The 7654-nt window shown below is 34.9% G+C and overlaps 1 long non-coding RNA gene across 1 annotated transcript in view; it reads left to right on the top strand.

The window, feature by feature from the left end:
* Positions 1 to 1523, top strand: part of LOC111085706 — a 16513-nt gene extending 14990 nt beyond the window's left edge. Inside the window, exon 3 of the long non-coding RNA XR_002610509.1 lies at positions 1442 to 1523. This is a non-coding gene — a long non-coding RNA (uncharacterized LOC111085706). The remainder of the gene's footprint in view (positions 1 to 1441) is intronic.
* Positions 1524 to 7654: the final 6131 nt, after the last annotated feature.

The raw sequence follows: 7654 nt of genomic DNA, 5'->3' as shown, positions 1-7654 counted from the left end.
ACATTAAGACGTAATAAAGTACTTTCACTTTGGTCACATTAAGATGTAATAAAGTACTTTCAGTTTGGTCACATTAAGACGTAGTAAAGTACTTTCACTTTGGTCACACTAAGATGTAATAAAGTACTTTCAGTTTGGTCACATTAAGATGTAATAAAGTACTTTCACTTTGGTCACATTAAGATGTAATAAAGTACTTTCAGTTTGGTCACATTAATACGTAATTAAGTACTTTCAGTTTGGTCACATTAAGACGTAATAAAGTACTTTCACTTTGGTCACATTAAGACGGTGTGATAAAATATTAAAGTGTCTTGATATCATAAGGTTGCTGATAAGATTCTAAATTTCATTTCCTAGTTAATTATTCTGTTCGTCTTTACGTATTGAGGTTAATAAGAATGCAGTAATTTTTCATATAACACATAGATATAATTCATTCTACTAGTTGCTTAATACTCTCGAAAAGCCAAAATATTTCTATAAAATGTTTAAACCAATGAAGCTTTTTTTAAAAAACAAATGATACGTAAAAGACAAACCTTATAAAGAAAAGCCCGTATTTAAAATGATTATATCTCTGGTACAACTTGTCCCATAGATTTAAATTCATCAGAGGCGCATTGAGAATCATTATTTTCCTTCGAGAAAGGTTGAACATGGTACACTGTGTTTAGAAAATTGTCACAGAAGGTGTTCAATATGCTTTCCGTTATTCTCAGTCAGATTATCAACCTTATCTTTAAAGATAATGAAGCTAATGCAAGCACCATCTGTCCCAGACAATGTTAAATGATCATCGCTTCCTCATTTCCAATTATATTGAAAGTTCCTGGGTTATTTTGAAAGAAATTTCCTATCTCGGTGTCTTAACGGTAAGCTCGAGGGCTTATAACGCTAAAACGTAGGATTCGAAGCTTTGTGCTTAACAACAAATAAATATATTTCCTTTGAAGACATCTTGTGATACTTTCTAATAACACTGATTCCGCTCAAAGCGATAAGTCTAGTTAATAACAGGAGATTCGACAAGATATTTACTACGAAATAGTTGTATGCTATCTGACTACTGAAGTAGTGAGGAATAATGAAAGACTGAACATAAAATTAGAATAAACAATCTTTATTTAACCCTCCAATCCCAACTCATTCATTTCTCATGAGCTTGAAAATCACGAAGCTTTACTAATTATAACTCTAAATTAACAAAGTGTATCTTCATGAAATTTGGCTTGCATTTAGTATATATTACAAGCCAGTTGTATTCAAAGAATCGGAATGTTTAATAAAGTATTTATAGTATAAATTTATAACTTTCAGAAGCCTTTACTGAATTATTCTGAGTGTTTTTTATGCTAAAAATAAGAATACTTCTTTTCACCTAATAGTTTTCATTTTAAGCTTGCTTAACACCTAGGCTATTCTATATGAATATCAAAAGTTTTTTAAAGCAAAGTTTATACATTATCAGTTATTTTCTCCACCCTAATACTAATTGTAGCAAAATCATCAATTTACAGTGATATGACATTTTGAAAGTTATGAAATCAAATGATGTATTTTTTCAATGAAATATTTGTCATAATATCTTCACTTTCATTATCTTCAATTGTTTTCTTTTAAACATATATTTTATTTTTATTTTATAGATTTACTGCTTGGCTTCTGTGACAAGTTTGGCTTCTCTCATGTGTGAAAAGCGACACACACACACAGTAGCAGATTTTCATACACTTATGTACGTTCGCGTGAGTCTTTAGACTCGTGACTCGTGGTTATTTAAACATAATTTTTTTAACTATGGCATAGCGGCTCATAGAATGGCTCCGAGTTTTTGTTTTTTTTCAAGTACAAACTTTTAGCTCATAGCTCCGTCATCTCTTGACCGATTTGAGATCTAATTATAGTTTTGGACTCAGGAGATCAAACCCTTTCGCCCAAGATCTCATAGATTAATTTACTCTAATTTGAAGTTAGGCTAGTAGAGATCCTGATGAGTGGTAAAATTGAATCGGGTATACGTGCGCCCCACGCTTGCCATTGCCGGCGCACAAAAATATTGCTAATAAATAGGAATAAAAGGTTTCATAGATTAATTTCCTCTAATTCTGCCAAAAAGAATTTCAAGTTCTGTGGCTGTTGAGGATTTCCTCTTGTTTCTTTAAGTCTTTTTCGTCAGAAAAATTAGTCTATAATTCCAATATGCATCTAAGAGATAAATAATACGTTAATCGTTAAAAAAAGAATGTCTAAAAACGACTATAATATAACTGGTTTCCTAACTACGCTATTTAAGGTGAATTAATTGTTAAATGGTACGAGTATCAACACTCACATCAGCTCATAACTACTGGTCTAACGTTTATTGGTGCCAATTTCAAAATGACCATTGAAAGCTTGGAGTTTAAAATAAGATCTTTCTATTGGTTATAAACATGTTCTGGTTTTTGAAAGCTGCTTTGAAATTAAAGTAGAGATGGGCGGGGTTTCTATCGTGGGTTGAGAAAATTTCTTTGTTCCTCACTATGGGGAGAAGTTAGCATATTAAACATGTATATTTAACTTTGGCATTGTTTATATATTGTGTCTAGGATAAATCAGGCAGTGTGACTATTATAATATTAAAGTTATACAAACTAAAGGAGGTGAATTCAGAACGCAGATGCGTCCTGTGACAATTTTTTATACATTTTCTTTAGAAATTAATCAATTAAAACTTAGATAACATAACAATTTGAATTATAAACTACACTATGGTGCTAATTTCGTTGACATATATTGATAATAAAGTCGTTTAATTAAATTTTGAATGTAACTCTGTGATGAGTCAGTCCCGTATTTGAAATATATAATTAACTTGTCACAACAAACCGTTGCTCTTATTAGAGAGTTAGTTGTACAGATACTGTTCCTCCTTGACCTCTAGCTCCATATCTCTCCCGCATGATGTTCTCGACTGAATAATTCTCTTGTTAGCAATTTAAATTGTTAAAGTCATACTTACTTAGATCAACTAGTGCTACACACGTGACTAATCATTCCCCCAATAAAATACAAGAGAGGTTGTTACCTCTAGAGGTCACCTGACTGCCCTTGCAAAATATGATTTTCGAACTTCACATTCCACTTGTGATCTTGAAGCTATATTACCCATGGGTAGTCAAATGCGCTTACTTTATGCGAATGACATCCTACAATGAGTAGCTAAAGTGAAAGGAATTTAATGACATTCTTGACCAATGTGGTTTGAAAATATCCAAAAATTACAAATCTTGAAAATTTCTATATTAATACAGAGAAGTAAGAGAAACAGTATGTTTATACATGTCAATCACACAGCCAAAAATCTTCTGTTGCAGTGAGTTTTCAGGGTCGTCGCTGACCATTTCTTTCTGACTAAATTGTTGTGATTCAATTTTCAGAAAATAAAATTTTCTGTTATACGACTTTTAATGGTACGAGTTTGTCCAATCTTCTTGAACGATGTTCTTAGTACCCGCGCTTCTAGGCATGGAATAACGTGGTCTTCCGATAAGTTTTCACAGAGGACTCCATTTATCAACACAGTTTGGGCACAGCTAACTTCATCAACAAATTCAGAGTTTGTTTATGTTCGATTTAGAGTAAAGCCACATTGGACTATCAGGGGAAACTGAACCCCGGGTTTTAGAGTTGTAAGCCTACCAAGGGATCGAATTCAGAGAAATAAGGATTGATGACAGCATTTCTTGACTTGATATATTCATTAATACTAGGAGGCATGTTTGGTTCCATTGATCATTGGCTTGGTCAATCGACAAAGGCATGTAGACATCTAAAGCTTTGAACTTTAGTGTTCCTTTACCGTTATCGGTTTCCAAACCCTACTTTGGTTGATATCAAGTTTTCGAGCAGCACTGTTTCCACTTTCTATCCAAAAAGGATATTTTTCAGTTGGGTAGTGGATATTTTGAGTAACCTTCATTAACATTTTCAGAGATACAGATGACCCCTCAGAACGAGGAGTATCTTTTATCTATCCATTTGAGTCGAAATGGGCATGAATTTCATTTTGTAATTACCTTTAGGTGAAAGTAAAACCGCCATTATTTTGGATGATACAGTCAATTAACAGTTACTCGACCATGCCCTTTGATATGCGTTTTATTGAAATGCCAATTTCGAATTGCTGATAGTAAGAGAGAATATAGAAAAGAAGAAAAATAATTACAATGCTAGTTGCGAGAAAAAGGTTTATATAAGAAGTATAATACAGATTCGAAGCATCATATATTATGTCCAAGCTAGTTTCGTAGATTAAACTTACAATCCCTAAAAGTGCCTTTGGAAAAATTTTGTAAGCCTAGGAAAGTATAATTATTGTATTATTTAAGGTCGTCGGTGGGGGAAAGGGAGGGATAAAAGGGTGCCGCACAGTAGGGGGTATCATAAGAGGCCTGTAGGTAACATGGTCTGTGAAATCATAGACCCAAACTGTGCTACTAAGGGCGGGTAGTTTCAATGAATGTCGCCAAGGACGGATAGTTCTACATCAAGTCAGAAGAGGACTTCTCCGAAGTTGGATGTCGAGGTGTCTGAATCTGAGATTAAGTCATTACGAAGTTTGTCTTGACCTCTACTGCAAACATTTCATACACGATATTAATAATCATTAAGATCAACTTTGTACTTTATATTTTAATTTCAAAATTATGGACAGCTATGCGCGCTGGTAGTCCTTGTGTGGCTCTGTACACAAATTGTAAAACAATAAACAAACACCAAGACAGCGTTCTACGAAGTTGCAAAATGGGCAGGAACAAGCACTAAAACCGCCTCGCAACTGAATTATAAATAAGATTCGCGCTAATAGTACAAACAACCTAACAAAAAAGGCAGCTAGAACAAAGCCACCTTATACACTTAAAGCAGCAAGAGTTAAATCTAGAGACAAGATTCTCGCTAACTCGGTGTGAGGTCAGGCGTGACACAGTAGCCGCAAGCATAGTAAAACACTTACTTGCAACAAGTCACGTCCAATACATAGTAAAACACTTACTTGCAACAAGTCACGTCCAATACCAGTACAAGGAGTTAAAGGATGAACGATATAGATAGTAAAAAGTGGCAATCAAACGATGTAACCATTATCCCCACCTACTGTGACAGAAGTCAAATTATTGGCCTGAACACAATTTGTCCTAAGGGTTAGCGGCTCTTAAGTGAAATTGGTTGTTACACCATCTTTAAGTTAAGCCTGATGGAAACCTCTCGTATAAAGTGTTTAATAGACGTTTCAACCTTTTATTTTTATCACGTATTTTGCTGAAACTTTTCCAGAAGTAAATCACAGGATGGAAATTTATATATAATCAGTAGGTTTTCTTTGCTAATATCATTCTGAAATATCCTAATAGTTATATTTAAGTGTACATTTTATTGAAATGGTTTGTTTCCTTGTTTCAGATTTCTCGCACCAATCTACCAAAGGGTTGTCTGCGCTAACTGTCCATAAGATTGAATTGGTATACTAGAGGAAAGGCAGCAAGTCAATGCCCCCCACATACTTTTGAACTACTAATGTCTGACCGAATACTCTCCCCCCCCCCAAGAGGTACAGCGGTATGTCTGTGGACTTACAACGCTAGAAACCGGGTTTCGATACCGTGGTGGGCAGAGCCCAGATAGCCCATTGTGCAGCTTTGTGCTTAACTACAATCAAACAGACCGAATACTTGGATCCGACCATCATTTTTATAAATCACAGTGCGAAGCGCATTTTGTTGCGGCATCAGGACTAGAACCTTAATTTCTCAACTATGTCCAGTCCAACTAAGATGAAATACTACAGAAAAAAGGGGTGGGGGAGGGAGAGAGAGAAGAGTGATATTTGATGACATATGTTTGTAATATTTATTAAACTAGACTATATATAGATAACCTCGTTGAAAAGAGCTAAAATAAGTATCTACGACGTTGTTCGTACAATTTAAGACAAATATCTACAACGTTGTTAGGACAATTTAAAATAAACATCTGGAATGCTGTTCGTATAATTAAAATAAGCATCTGGAATGTTGTTCGTACATTTAAAATAAGCATCTGGAATGCTGTTCGTACATTTAAAATAAGCATCTGGAATGCTGTTCGTCCATTTAAAATAAACATCTGGAATGCTGTTCGTAGAATTCAAATAAGCATCTGGAATGCTGTTCGTAGAATTAAAATAAGCATCTGGAATGCTGTTCGTACAATTAAAATAAGCATCTGGAATGCTGTTCGTACAATTAAAATAAGCATCTGGAATGCTGTTCGTATAATTAAAATAAGCATCTGGAATGCTGTTCGTATAATTAAGATAAGCATCTGGAATGCTGTTCGAACAGTAAGCATCTAGAATGCTAGGCCCGGCATGGCCAGGTGGTTAGGACGCTCGACTCGCAATCTGTGGGTTGCGGGTTCGAACCCCCGCCACACCAAACATACTCGCCCTTTCAGCCGTGGGGGCGTTATAATGTGACGGTCATCCCACTATTCGTTGGTAAAACAGTAGCCCAAGAGTTGGCGGTGGATGGTGATGACTAGCTGCCTTCCCTCTAGTCTTACACTGCTAAATTAGGGACTGCTAGCGCAGATAGCCCTCGTGTAGCTAGTCATCTAAGGAAGGCAGCTAGTCATCACCACAGCTAGTCATTATCAACTAGAAGTAAACGTCACAAAATTGTAAATCTTGCCAAATTTTTTTTTTTATTTACGTTTTGGACAGAGTTGGATGGTTTAGTTTGATTTGATGGTAAGCACAAAGCTACACAGTGGGTTATTTGTACTGTGCCAGTCACGGGTATCGAAACCCGATTTTTGAGCGTTATAAGCCGTCAAACTTATAGATGAGCCACTGGGGGCTTGTACTGGATGATGGTCTAACAGTATCTTTGTGGTGTGTTAATTAGTGTTTATTGAATAGATCGTTTATGTGTCGGATACTAAGAAGTAGAAGGGAGGACTCATCCTTAACTAGTGATTATAAGCAGAATATGAATTAATAAAGTTAATTAACAACAAAATATGAAATTTACACACAATCTAGAAAGAATACTCAATCTCATTGAAGTAGTAACGATTAGTATACAAATATATTTAGTAGATCAGTTATGAAATAACTAATTATGGGACAAATATACAAATGAATGATAATTACTTAAAAAAGATATGTGAATTTGACTTTAAAGATAAAGGACAATAAATAATGGCGTTATTTTGTCGTAGCTATTCCAACTGTTTATAATAATATGCAAAAAAATATAACCTTGTAATTTCTTCGTATGAATAATATAATACGGTTTGTCCGCGTAAAAAGTACGTAACATGGATTAGATTAACAGCTTAAGTCGATTCATTATTTCCTAAGCACTTAGCAACATCACTGAATGCTTTGACAGACACTAAAACTCAATTCTCTGTTCCAGCGATCAAGAAACTCACTAGGCTGCTTATTAATTTATTAGATTTTTTTTTTAACCTTGGAATGTATACGAACGCTTGAAATGCGTGAGCTGACGTAAATATATATATATATAAAGGGAAATTCCCATTACTCGTCCATGCCAATCATAACCTTGACCACCCTGGCTCAAAGCAAGCGGATCTAGTCTCAACATGTGGAATGGTGGCACCC

The sequence above is a fragment of the Limulus polyphemus genome, unplaced genomic scaffold (genome assembly GCF_000517525.1).
Source record: "Limulus polyphemus unplaced genomic scaffold, Limulus_polyphemus-2.1.2 Scaffold565, whole genome shotgun sequence".
In the NCBI taxonomy this organism is placed as follows: Eukaryota; Metazoa; Arthropoda; class Merostomata; order Xiphosura; family Limulidae; genus Limulus; species Limulus polyphemus.
This window is presented reverse-complemented; position numbering and strand designations above follow the sequence as displayed.